Source organism: Lolium perenne, chromosome 7 (assembly GCF_019359855.2).
Source record: "Lolium perenne isolate Kyuss_39 chromosome 7, Kyuss_2.0, whole genome shotgun sequence".
Classification (NCBI taxonomy): Eukaryota; Viridiplantae; Streptophyta; class Magnoliopsida; order Poales; family Poaceae; genus Lolium; species Lolium perenne.
Genome location: NC_067250.2, coordinates 145,505,866 through 145,518,630, shown reverse-complemented (window position 1 = coordinate 145,518,630; position 12,765 = coordinate 145,505,866).

The following is a 12,765-nucleotide window of genomic DNA, read 5'->3' as shown; positions in this document are numbered from 1 at the left end:
TCTGGTAATCTTCATCTTATCATGTTCCATGCTTCTTGAATAGTTCTGATGGAGACACAAACCTTCCTCCTATGAAAAAGACGAAGATTAGCTCTGACAAGCCAGAATCGACGAAGGAATCGATGCCCATATCTCCCGAAGATGAAACAACTGTTGCTCTTCTTCCAAGGAATGTTGTGGCCAAGGTCAAAGCTTCTTCCGTTTCTCCTTCAGCAAGCGCTTCCATTCCTCCATCATTGAGCGATCATGTAAGTGTTTTTTCCTTTTAATAATCCGCACCCAGCAGCCCCCGAGCCGATTGTTGGCTGGTCGAAGCCGAGTATTTGTTATGATAGTCTTGTAGCACATTTTTACATACTCCTTCCATTCCTCTATTGCACCTGATACGTCTCAAACGTATCTATAATTTCTTATGTTCCATGCTACTTTTATGATGATACTCACATGTTTTATACACACTTTATGTCATTATTATGCATTTTCCGGCACTAACCTATTGACAAGATGCCGAAGAGCCAGTTGCTGTTTTCTGCTGTTTTTGGTTTCAGAAATCCTACAAAGGAAATATTCTCGGAATTGCACGAAATCAACGCCCAGGGTCTTATTTTTCCACGAAGCTTCCAGAAGACCGAAGGGATTACGAAGTGGGGCGACGAGGCGCTGACACCACAGGGCCGCGCGGCCTGGGTGGGGCCCGCGCCACCCTATGGTGTGGGCCCCTCGCGCCGCCTCCAACCCTGCCCTTCCACCTACTTAAAGCCATCGTCGCGAAAACCCCTGTACCGAGAGCCACGATACGGAAAACCTTCCAGAGACGCCGCCACCGCCAATCCCATCTCGGGGGATTCAGGAGATCGCCTCCGGCACCCTGCCGGAGAGGGGAATCATCTCCCGGAGGACTCTTCATCACCATGATCGCCTCCGGATTGATGTGTGAGTAGTTCACCCCTGGACTATGGGTCCATAGCAGTAGCTAGATGGTTGTATTCTCCTCATTGTGCTATCATTGTTAGATCTTGTGAGCTGCCTATCATGATCAAGATCATCTATTTGTAATGCTACATGTTGTATTTGTTGGGATCCGATAAATATGGAATACTATGTTATGTTGATTATCAATCTATCATATATGTGTTGTTTATGATCTTGCATGCTCTCCGTTGCTAGTAGAGGCTCTGGCCAAGTTGATACTTGTAACTCCAAGAGGGGGTATTTATGCTCGATAGTGGGTTCATGCCTCCATTAAATCTGGGACAGTGACAGAAAGTTCTAAGGTTGTGGATGTGCTGTTGCCACTAGGGATAAATTATCAATGCTTTGTGTAAGGATATTTGTGTTGATTACATTACGCACCATACTTAATGCAATTGTCTATTGTTTGCAACTTAATACTGGAAGGGGTGCGGATGCTAACCTGAAGGTGGACTTTTTAGGCATAGATGCATGCTGGATAGCGGTCTATGTACTTTGTCGTAATGCCCGATTGAATTTCACACTACTCATCATGATATGTATGTGCATTGTTATGCCCTCTTTATTTGTCAATTACCCAACTGTAATTTTTTCACCCAACATGCTTTATCTTATTGGAAAGACACCACTAGTGAACTGTGGACCCCGGTCCATTCTTTTACATCTGAATACAATCTACTGCAAACATTGTTCTTTACTGTTCTTCACATACAAACATCATTTTCCACACCATACATTTAATTTTTTGTTACAGCAAGCCGGTGAGATTGACAACCTCACTGTTAAGTTGGGGCAAAGTATTTGGATTGTGTTGTGCAGGTTCCACGTTGGCGCCGGAATCCCTGGTGTTGCGCCGCACTACACTCCGCCACTGATACGTCTCCGACGTATCGATAATTTCTTATGTTCCATGCCACATTATTGATGATATCTACATGTTTTATGCATACTTTATGTCATATTTATGCGTTTTCCGGAACTAACCTATTGACGAGATGCCGAAGGGCCAGTTCCTGTTTTCTGCTGTTTTTGTTTCAGAAATCCTAGTAAGGAAATATTCTCGGAATCGGACGAAATCAACGCCGAAGATCTTAGAATCCCCGGAAGCATCCAGAACACCCGAGAGTCGCCAGAGGGGGGCCACAGGCCCACCAGACCATAGGCCGGCGCGGCCTAGGGGTGGCCCGCGCCCCCCTATGGTGTCGTCGCCTCGTTGACCCTCCGACTCCGACTCTCCGCCTATATATTCGTCCCTGACCTAAAAACATCGACCAGTTCGACGAAAACAGAGAAAACCATCCAGAGCCGCCGCCATCGCGAAAGTCCAATTCGGGGGACAGAACTCTTTGTTCCGGCACCCTGCCGGGACGGGGAATTGCCCCCGGAGCCATCTCCACCGCCGTCTCCACCGCCATCTTCACCGCCATCGCTGCCTCCATGATGAGGAGGGAGTAATTCACCCCCGGGGTTGAGGGCTCCGCTGTAGCTATGTGGTTCATCTCTCTCTCTCTTTGTGATCAAGTTGAATATTATCTATGTGCTACTCTAGTGATGTTATTAAAGTAGTCTATTCCTCCTGCGCGGTGTAATGGTGACAGTGTGTGCACCGCGTAGTACTTGGTTTATGCTATGATTGTGATCTCTTGTAGATTGTGAAGTTAACTATTGCTATGTTAGTATTGATATGATCTATGCCTCCTTCATAGTATGATGGTGACAGTGTGCATGCTATGTTAGTTCTCGGTGTGATTGTGTTGATCTATCTTACACTCTAAGGTTATTTAAATATGAACATTGAACATTGTGGAGCTTGTTAACTCCGGCTTTGAGGGTTCGTGTAATCCTACACAGTTAGTGGTGTTCATCATCCAACAAGAGGGTGTAGAGTAGTCCTATTATGTGATCATTGTTGAGAGTGTCCACTAGTGAAAGCAGGATCCCTGGGCCTTGCTTCCGAACATCGAATCTCCGTTTGTTTACTATTTTGTAGAATGTTTACTCGCTGCCATATTTTACTCGGATTGCTATTATCACTCATACTCATCCATATTATTCGTATCTCACTATCTCTTCGCCGAACTAGTGCACCTATTGTATTAGGTGTGTTGGGGACACAAGAGACTTCTTGCTTTGTGGCTGCAGGGTTGCTTGAGAGGGATATCTTTGACCTCTTCCTCCCTGAGATCGATAAACCTTGGGTGATCCACTTAAGGGAAACTTGCTGCTGTTCTACAAACCTCTGCTCTTGGAGGCCCAACACTGTCTACAAGAATAAAGGCTCCCGTAGACATCAAGCACTTTTATGGCGCCGTTGCCGGGGAGGAAAGGTAAAAGGCACTCATACTCCGGTTCCAGGTAACAGTACTTTTCTGGTGCCATTGTGTTTTTGCTCGAAGCTATTTCCTTTAGATCCTGCAATTGCAACTTTTTGTTTCTTGTTTACACTAGTTAGGCATAATGGAATACAACTATGAGCTTTTTGATCTATTTCCTAAGTTAGGACATGAATTGTGTGATGCGAAAATTAAAGAACCTATGGAGCCTCAATTGCATGCTAGTAGCAATGTTATTAGTATGAACGCAATCACTACTAATGCTATGAACAAGTCTAAACTTGGGGAAGCTAGTTTATATAAAAATAATCTTTTTTGCTCTTCAGCTTTTGAAGAAATATTTTGCTCTGATAATGCTTTATCTCCCATATGCGATAACTCTAATGATGCTTCTGATATTTTAAATCCACCTACTGCAAGTACTTCTTTCAAGATACCCATGAAAATTATTGAACGTGTTATGGATAACCGCTATGAAGGGGATGGAACTGTCCATCCTGGAGATCATTTACTGTTTTTGCATGAATTATGCGGGTTATTCAAGTGTGCAGGTATCTCTATGGATGAAGTGAGGAAGAAGCTATTCTCTGTTTCTGTCATTGCACGGTAAAGCGGCGCATTGGTATAAATTGTTGGAGAATAGTCATTCTCTTGGTTGGGAGGAAATTGTACCTCTCTTTTATTCTAAATTTTATCCTCCTCATGAAGTGCATATTGATAGGAATTATATTTATAACTTTTATCCTTGTGATGGAGAGAGTATTTCTCAAGCGTGGGGAAGATTGAAATCACTAATGCTCAAATGTCCCATTCATGAGCTCCCCCGTAATGTTATTGTTAACAATTTTTATGCAAGACTTTCAGGACAACACAAGGACTATCTGGACGCATGTTCGGAGGGATCTTTCACAAGCAAGGAGGTTGAAGCTAGGTGGGATCTTCTTGATCGGATTAAGGAGAACGCTGAAGGATGGGAGAACAATGAAGGTAAAGAGTCAGGTATAAATTATGATTATGAATGCATTGAAGCTTTTATGGATACCGATAAATTTCGAAATATGAGTGCTACCTATGGTCTTGACTCTCAAGTTGCTGCAAATCTTTATAAAGCCTTTGCTTCTCATTTTGAATTGCCTAAGAAGAATTTTGATAAGTATCATGAACCTTTTAAAGAGGCTTGCATGAAGAATGAAATTGTTGTTAATTATTGCAATAAGCATGCTCAAACTCCTAAGAATGCTATTTCCTATAAGCATGTTAATTTTTGTGGAATGCATAGACCTTGTGGAATTAATCAAATCAAAGATGAATATTGTATCCATCATATTAATGAAAAAACTAGAAAGTGGTTTAGGGCTCTAGATGATCTTGGTAAAAAAGTGTGTGCCCTCTATCCTTTTATTTGTGAACTTTGCCACGGAGTGGGTCATTTTAATTTTCAATGCTCCTCCAATGATAATTTGAACCCCATGAGTGCTACAAATTGGTATTGTGATGATGAAATTACTCCTAATCAGCATGATGAACTTACTTTATTTTTGTGGTGTGAAGAGCTATCGAGAAAAATCTCTTTGTTACATATGAGTGATCTTGATATTGATGATGTCCTGCATGGGTGTTTTTCTTATTGCATTGATAATAGCCATACAACTACTTACATACAAAATATTTTAGAAGATGACACCTTGCCAAAATATGATAGGACCGCTGTGTGTTTTGAACTAATTAATGAAAAGGAGGAATCCTCCCAAGTTTCTTCTATTGTTTCTGAAAGAAAATCAGGTTATGCGGACAAGCCACCCTTCAAGCCTCTTCCTCCTAAAGAAGGGAACGAGGAGAAGGAAGAGAAGAAGAGGAAGAAGAAGGGAATGAAGAAGAAGAAGAAGGGGAATAAAAAGAAAGAGGTAACGGCATATCCCCGCGTGAATGAGATAACGATAGGTAACCGTAAGTATGTTGCTCCTAATGATTATTATGACAATGAATCTGAATACAATGATCTTCCTATTCCCTTTACATACATTAGTGATCAAGATTTGAATGAGCACACTACTTTTGATATTGCAAATCTCTGGGAAACTAATTCTGAAAACGATGATGATAATAATTGCCATAGTATCAGTGCTATCCATGCTTCCTCCCATAATGATATAGAAAGCTCTAAGCTTGGGGAAGAGGTGTTTGAAAATCCTTTTGCTAATGATCATTATGTGTTTGATACATCTCCTTCTAATAACAGTGATGGTATGGTCATAGATAAACCGACTGTGAAAGACAACTGTTCTATTTCTTATGATGACACTGTGCCTCCGACCTTTGATGATTATTATAAAGAATGCTATGATATAGGTTATAAATATCCTTATGAAACTTGTCATAGTCATGATTGGATTACCAAAAACAATTCTTTTAATATGCAACTTGTTTACCATGTTCAAATTCTTGATAATAATCTTGTTCCAATTACTATTAATGAGAATAACTCTTCTTATGCCAAAATTAATGATACTTCTATGCATATGAACCATGATAAGAATGTTTTAAGTGATGGGTATATTGTGGATTTCATCAATGATGCTACTGAAAGTTATTATGAGAGAGGGAAATATGGTTATACGCATTTCAATAATATTAAGTTTCCCCTCTTTATGTTGAGAATCTTGAAGTTACTCGTGTTTTATCCTCTTATGCTTGTCACTGTGTTCTTCATGAATTCATTTGTGTACAAGGTTCCTCTTCATAGGAAGCATGTTAGACTTAAATTTGTTTTGAATTTGCCTCTTAATGCTCTCTTTTGCTTCGAATACTATTTCTTGCGAGTACATCATTAAAACTGCTGAGCCCATCTTAATGGCTATAAAGAAAGAACTTCTTGGGAGATAACCCATGTGTTATTTTGCTACAGTACTTTGTTTTATATTTGTGTCTTGGAAGTTGTTTACTACTGTAGCAACCTCTCCTTATCTTAGTTTACTGTTTTGTTGTGCCAAGTAAAGTCGTTGATAGTAAGGTTCATACTAGATTTGGATTACTGCGCAGAAACAGATTTCTTTGCTATCACGAATCTGGGCAAAATTCTCTGTAGGTAACTCAGAAAATTATGCCAATTTACGTGAGTGATCCTCAGATATGTACGCAACTTTCATTCAATTTGAGCATTTTCATTTAAGCAATTCTGGTGCCTCAATAAAATTCGTCAATACGAACTGTTCTGTTTTGACAGATTCTGCCTTTTATTTCGCATTGCCTGTTTTGTTATGTTCGATGGATATTTCGATTCCATTGACTTTCAGTAGCTTTGTGCAATATCCAGAAGTGTTAAGAATGATTATGTCACCTCTGAACATGTATATTTTGATTGTGCACTAACCCTCTAATGAGTTGTTTCGAGTTTGGTGTGGAGGAAGTTTTCAAGGGTCAAGAGAGGAGGATGATATACTACGATCAAGAAGAGTGAAAAGTCTAAGCTTGGGGATGCCCCGGTGGTTCATCCCTGCATATTTCAAGAAGACTCAAGCATCTAAGCTTGGGGATGCCCAAGGCATCCCCTTCTTCATCGACAAATTATCAGGTTCCTTCTCTTGAAACTATATTTTTATTCGGTCACATCTTAGGTACTTTACTTGGAGCGTCTGTGTGTTTCTATTTTTGTTTTTGTTTGAATAAATGCTTGTGTGGGAGAGAGACACGCTCCGCTGGTTCATATGAACACATGTGTTCTTAGCTTTTAATGTTCATGGCGAAGGTTGAAACTGCTTCGTTAATTGTTATATGGTTGGAAACGGGAAATGCTACATGTAGTAATTGGTAAAATGTCTTGGATAATGTGATACTTGGCAATTGTTGTGCTCATGTTTAAGCTCTTGCATCATATGCTTTGCACCTATTAATGAATAAATACATAGAGCATGCTAAAATTTGGTTTGCATATTTGGTCTCTCTAAAGTCTAGATAATTTCTAGTATTGAGTTTGAACAACAAGGAAGACGGTGTAGAGTCTTATAATGTTTACAATATGTCTTTTATGTGAGTCTTGCTGCACCGCTTCATCCTTGTGTTTGTTTCAAACAGCTTTGCTAGCCTAAACCTTGTATCGAGAGGGAATACTTCTCATGCATCCAAAATACTTGAGCCAACCACTATGCCATTTGTGTCCGCCATACCTACCTACTACATGGTATTTCTCCGCCATTCCAAAGTAAATTGCTTGAGTGCTACCTTTAAATTTCCATTCTCTACCTTTACAATATGTAGCTCATGGGACAAATAGTTTAAAAACTATTGTGGTATTGAATATGTACTTATGCACTTTATCTCTTATTAAGTTGCTCGTTGTGCGATAACCATGTTCCTGGGGACGCCATCAACTACTCTTTGTTGAATATCATGTGAGTTGCTATGCATGTTCGTCTTGTCTGAAGTAAGGGCGATCTACCACCTTATGGTTAGAGCGTGCATATTGTTAGAGAAGAACATTGGGCCGCTAACTAAAGCCATGATCCATGGTGGAAGTTTCAGTTTTGGACATATATCCTCAATCTCATATGAGAAAATTAATTATTGCTACATGCTTATGCATTAAAGAGGAGTCCATTATCTGTTGTCTATGTTGTCCCGGTATGGATGTCTAAGTTGAGAATAATCAATAGCGAGAAATCCAATGCGAGCTTTCTCCTTAGACCTTTGTACAGGCGGCATAGAGGTACCCCTTTGTGATACTTGGTTAAAACATGTGCATTGCGATAATCCCGGTAGTCCAAGCTAATTAGGACAAGGTGCGGGCACTATTAGTATACTATGCATGAGGCTTGCAACTTGTAAGAAATAATTTACATGATACATATGCTTTATTACTACCGTTGACAAAATTGTTTCTTGTTTTCAAAATCAAAGCTCTAGCACAAATATAGCAATCGATGCTTTCCTCTTTGAAGGACCTTTCTTTTACTTTTATTGTTGAGTCAGTTCACCTATTTCTCTCCATCTCAAGAAGCAAACACTTGTGTGAACTGTGCATTGATTCCTACATACTTGCATATTGCACTTGTTATATTACTTTACATTGACAATATCCATGAGATATACATGTTATAAGTTGAAAGCAACCGCTGAAACTTAATCTTCCTTTGTGTTGCTTCAATGCTTTTACTTTGAATTATTGCTTTATGAGTTAACTCTTATGTAAGACTTATTGATGCTTGTCTTGAAGTACTATTCATGAAAAGTCTTTGCTATATGATTCACTTGTTAACTCATGTCATATACATTGTTTTGATCGCTGCATTCACTACATATGCTTACAAATAGTATGATCAAGGTTGTGATGGCATGTCACTCCAGAAATTATCTTTGTTTATCGTTTACCTGCTCGGGACGAGCAGAAACTAAGCTTGGGGATGCTGATACGTCTCCAACGTATCGATAATTTCTTATGTTCCATGCCACATTATTGATGATATCTACATGTTTTATGCATACTTTATGTCATATTTATGCGTTTTCCGGAACTAACCTATTGACGAGATGCCGAAGGGCCAGTTCCTGTTTTCTGCTGTTTTTGGTTTCAGAAATCCTAGTAAGGAAATATTCTCGGAATCGGACGAAATTAACGCCGAAGATCTTAGAATCCCCGGAAGCATCCAGAACACTCGAGAGTCGCCAGAGGGGGGCCACAGGCCCACCAGACCATAGGCCGGCGCGGCCTGGGGGTGGCCCGCGCCCCCCTATGGTGTCGTCGCCTCGTTGACCCTCCGACTCCGACTCTCCGCCTATATATTCGTCCCTGACCTAAAAACATCGACCAGTTCGACGAAAACAGAGAAAACCATCCAGAGCCGCCGCCATCGCGAAAGTCCAATTCGGGGGACAGAACTCTCTGTTCCGGCACCCTGCCGGGACGGGGAATTGCCCCCGGAGCCATCTCCACCGCCGTCTCCACCGCCATCTTCACCGCCATCGCTGCCTCCATGATGAGGAGGGAGTAATTCACCCCCGGGGCTGAGGGCTCCGCTGTAGCTATGTGGTTCATCTCTCTCTCTCTTTGTGATCAAGTTGAATATTATCTATGTGCTACTCTAGTGATGTTATTAAAGTAGTCTATTCCTCCTCCGCGGTGTAATGGTGACAGTGTGTGCACCGCGTAGTACTTGGTTTATGCTATGATTGTGATCTTTTGTAGATTGTGAAGTTAACTATTGCTATGTTAGTATTGATATGATCTATGCCTCCTTCATAGTATGATGGTGACAGTGTGCATGCTATGTTAGTTCTCGGTGTGATTGTGTTGATCTATCTTACACTCTAAGGTTATTTAAATATGAACATTGAACATTGTGGAGCTTGTTAACTCCGGCTTTGAGGGTTCGTGTAATCCTACACAGTTAGTGGTGTTCATCATCCAACAAGAGGGTGTAGAGTAGTCCTATTATGTGATCATTGTTGAGAGTGTCCACTAGTGAAAGCAGGATCCCTGGGCCTTGCTTCCGAACATCAAATCTCCGTTTGTTTACTATTTTGTTGAATGTTTACTCGCTGCCATATTTTACTCGGATTGCTATTATCACTCATACTCATCCATATTATTCGTATCTCACTATCTCTTCGCCGAACTAGTGCACCTATTGTATTAGGTGTGTTGGGGACACAAGAGACTTCTTGCTTTGTGGCTGCAGGGTTGCTTGAGAGGGATATCTTTGACCTCTTCCTCCCTGAGATCGATAAACCTTGGGTGATCCACTTAAGGGAAACTTGCTGCTGTTCTACAAACCTCTGCTCTTGGAGGCCCAACACTGTCTACAAGAATAAAGGCTCCCGTAGACATCAGCCACCAACAACCTTCACGTGCTCCTTGACTCCTACTGGTTCGATAAACCTTGGTTTCTTACTGAGGGAAACTTGCTGCTGTACGAATCACACCTTCCACTTGGGGTTCCCAACGGGCGTGTGCTTTACGCGTCAACAGCAGCCAATTCACGCCGCAGTCGATAATGTGGTAGATTTTGCTGATCAGTTCGTTCGTATGGAGGCAGAGAATGCTCAGCTCCGTGAAGCTGCCAAGTCTTCGACTGATCAATTGCAGGAAGCAAATAGGCTGGCAGCCGAAGCTCAAAAAGAGAAAGCGAGCTTAAAGGAGGAGCTGAAGCAGTTGAAGAAGAAGATGAAGGAGGAGGAGTAGTCGAAGCTTAAACCTCCGGCCCAAGATTACAAGAAGGAGGGCACTCTTCGCAAATCCATTGAGATCTTGCTAGATAGAACTCCTTCGCCCCTTTTATTTCTTCTTCCCTAGTGATATTTTATCTTTGTAATGAATTGTTTCCCGTAATATTTTTTAGGTAGGGCCGACATGCCTGTCGACCGTACCAACAAGCTCAGAGTGGATTCCATGTCGGATGCTCTTTCTTTTGCCGTGGAGTCCAATGAACTGATCCAGGAGCTTCTGAAGAAGGCCAAGGGAGCTTTATCATAGCTATTCTTGTTGATGTTCCCCAAGTTGGACCAGAACAAGACTCTTGGAGAGCTTGCAAATATTTTCTTCATCGACTCCAGCGGCACCATCGAGGTATTGAAGCATCGCTCTCGCCTTTACGGAGGGTTCTTGCTTTCAACTTCTGATGGGGCATGACTTTAAATCCGATTTGGAGCATTTAACCAAAGCGTTACCGGAAGACGCAGATGGTGCTCCTATCGATCTTGGCCTCTTCAATGAATCGGCACGTATATGCGCAAGCCAACTCCTCAAGTTAGTCGACGACGACAAGAAGAAATCTGCATCCGACACTGCTCCAAGCTCATCTGCGCAAACTCATGCGCTTTGAGTCTATAACTCTTTTAGTTGTACCTTGAACACATTTATCTCGTCCTCTTGGTTTGTAATGAATTGTGCTGGCTTTGTTGCCAGCGCTCAACTTTTATCGTTCCTCGTCTTTGAATGAAAAGCTTTTGATGTCTTTTGATGGGAGTTCCTTGAATTTGATAATTTCTCCTTGTTGATTTTCTGAGAATGCATATTAAACAACTTGCTACAGATGCCTTCAACTTCTTCTCGTGCCGAAAGTTCTTTGAACTCTGCAACTGCTGATTAATCTGAACTTGTGCGTCGACTGCGCAATCGAATATCTCAATTGGAGAAAGACATGGTTGAACTCCATGCCATGGCAGCATTGGTGAAGAAGAAGAGTGAGTTTGCCACAGCAGTAGAACAATATGCTCTAGATCGTCTACGCGTAGCTACTGAGAGCTTAAGTTATAAGCAATCAACGTTTTTTTGTCCCTCATAATTGTAAAAACCTTCTCATAACTTGATTTCGCTCCATCTTCGACAGTCGTTGCTTTCAACGAATTAGAGGAAAACACGCGAGTCCATGAGAAGATTGAAGTCATGACCGATATGTCGCACCCTAAGTGCTCATTATGGTCGAATAGATCGAAGGCCGTAATTGTGGCAAAGTTTGAGTTTCGAGTAGAGAAAGTACATTATTACTTCAACAAGTACCATGCTCATCTGACCATGGTGTGGAAGACCATATTCCCTCTTGATTCGGCTCCTGAAACTCTGTCAGCATTAATGACTCGATTCAAGAATCCTGCCAGAATTCAATCCTTGTTACGCAAGGAGCTTCTTGTTGAAGCCGAACTTGCATTTGCCTCTGTGCTGGCTTGTTATCCAACCCTGGATTTAGAGTCTATTGCTAATGCCAATGTAAAACTCGACCAGTACTACCCCGTAGCCAGGCATCCTGCTTATATTGTTACCTCTAGGATGGAAGCAGGTACTGAGAGAGATTTGAGGAATCAGACGGGCCAAGAAACCTCATCATGACAAAGACTTTCTAATATCCTCGCACATAGTGTGCTTTGTAATTATTGTAATTGAATTACTCTTCTATTTTTGAAGATAACCTTGTATTGCAATGACGATGTGCTTTTTTAACACCTCATGCTGACGATGTTCTTTTATAACATCGCATTGAGTAGATAATTTCGTTTATATTTGAAGGGACCGTAAGCCCAGCCGAAGATTTCGTTTGTCAAAGGCAATCGAGGGATCAAGTCAGTTTGCTCATTCGACGACCCTGTAGTAATCGCAAATATATTTGCTGGGCCATTCGTATTTTTGTACTGGTGACAACCCTCGAGTAAACGAGGGAACCATGCACCTATTTGGATTCATCACGCGGTGCAATGGCGTAAGCCTTTCTTATTTATATAATTTCCACTAATTGCAGCACTCACATGTTCCCTAAGGCTTGGTGGAAGTATACTAGTTTTTATTTTTGTATAAAGATTTTCATCAATTATAACACTCGCATGTTCCCTGAGGCTCTTAACGAAAACCACAAAAGACCTTGCAGCCCCCGAGTATTGCCGGGTAAGCTGTGATATGTCGATAAACAAGAGCTCCTGATGGGAATAATAGTAGCCGATAACTTTGAAGGGGTCTCGAATGTTTGTTCACGTGAAA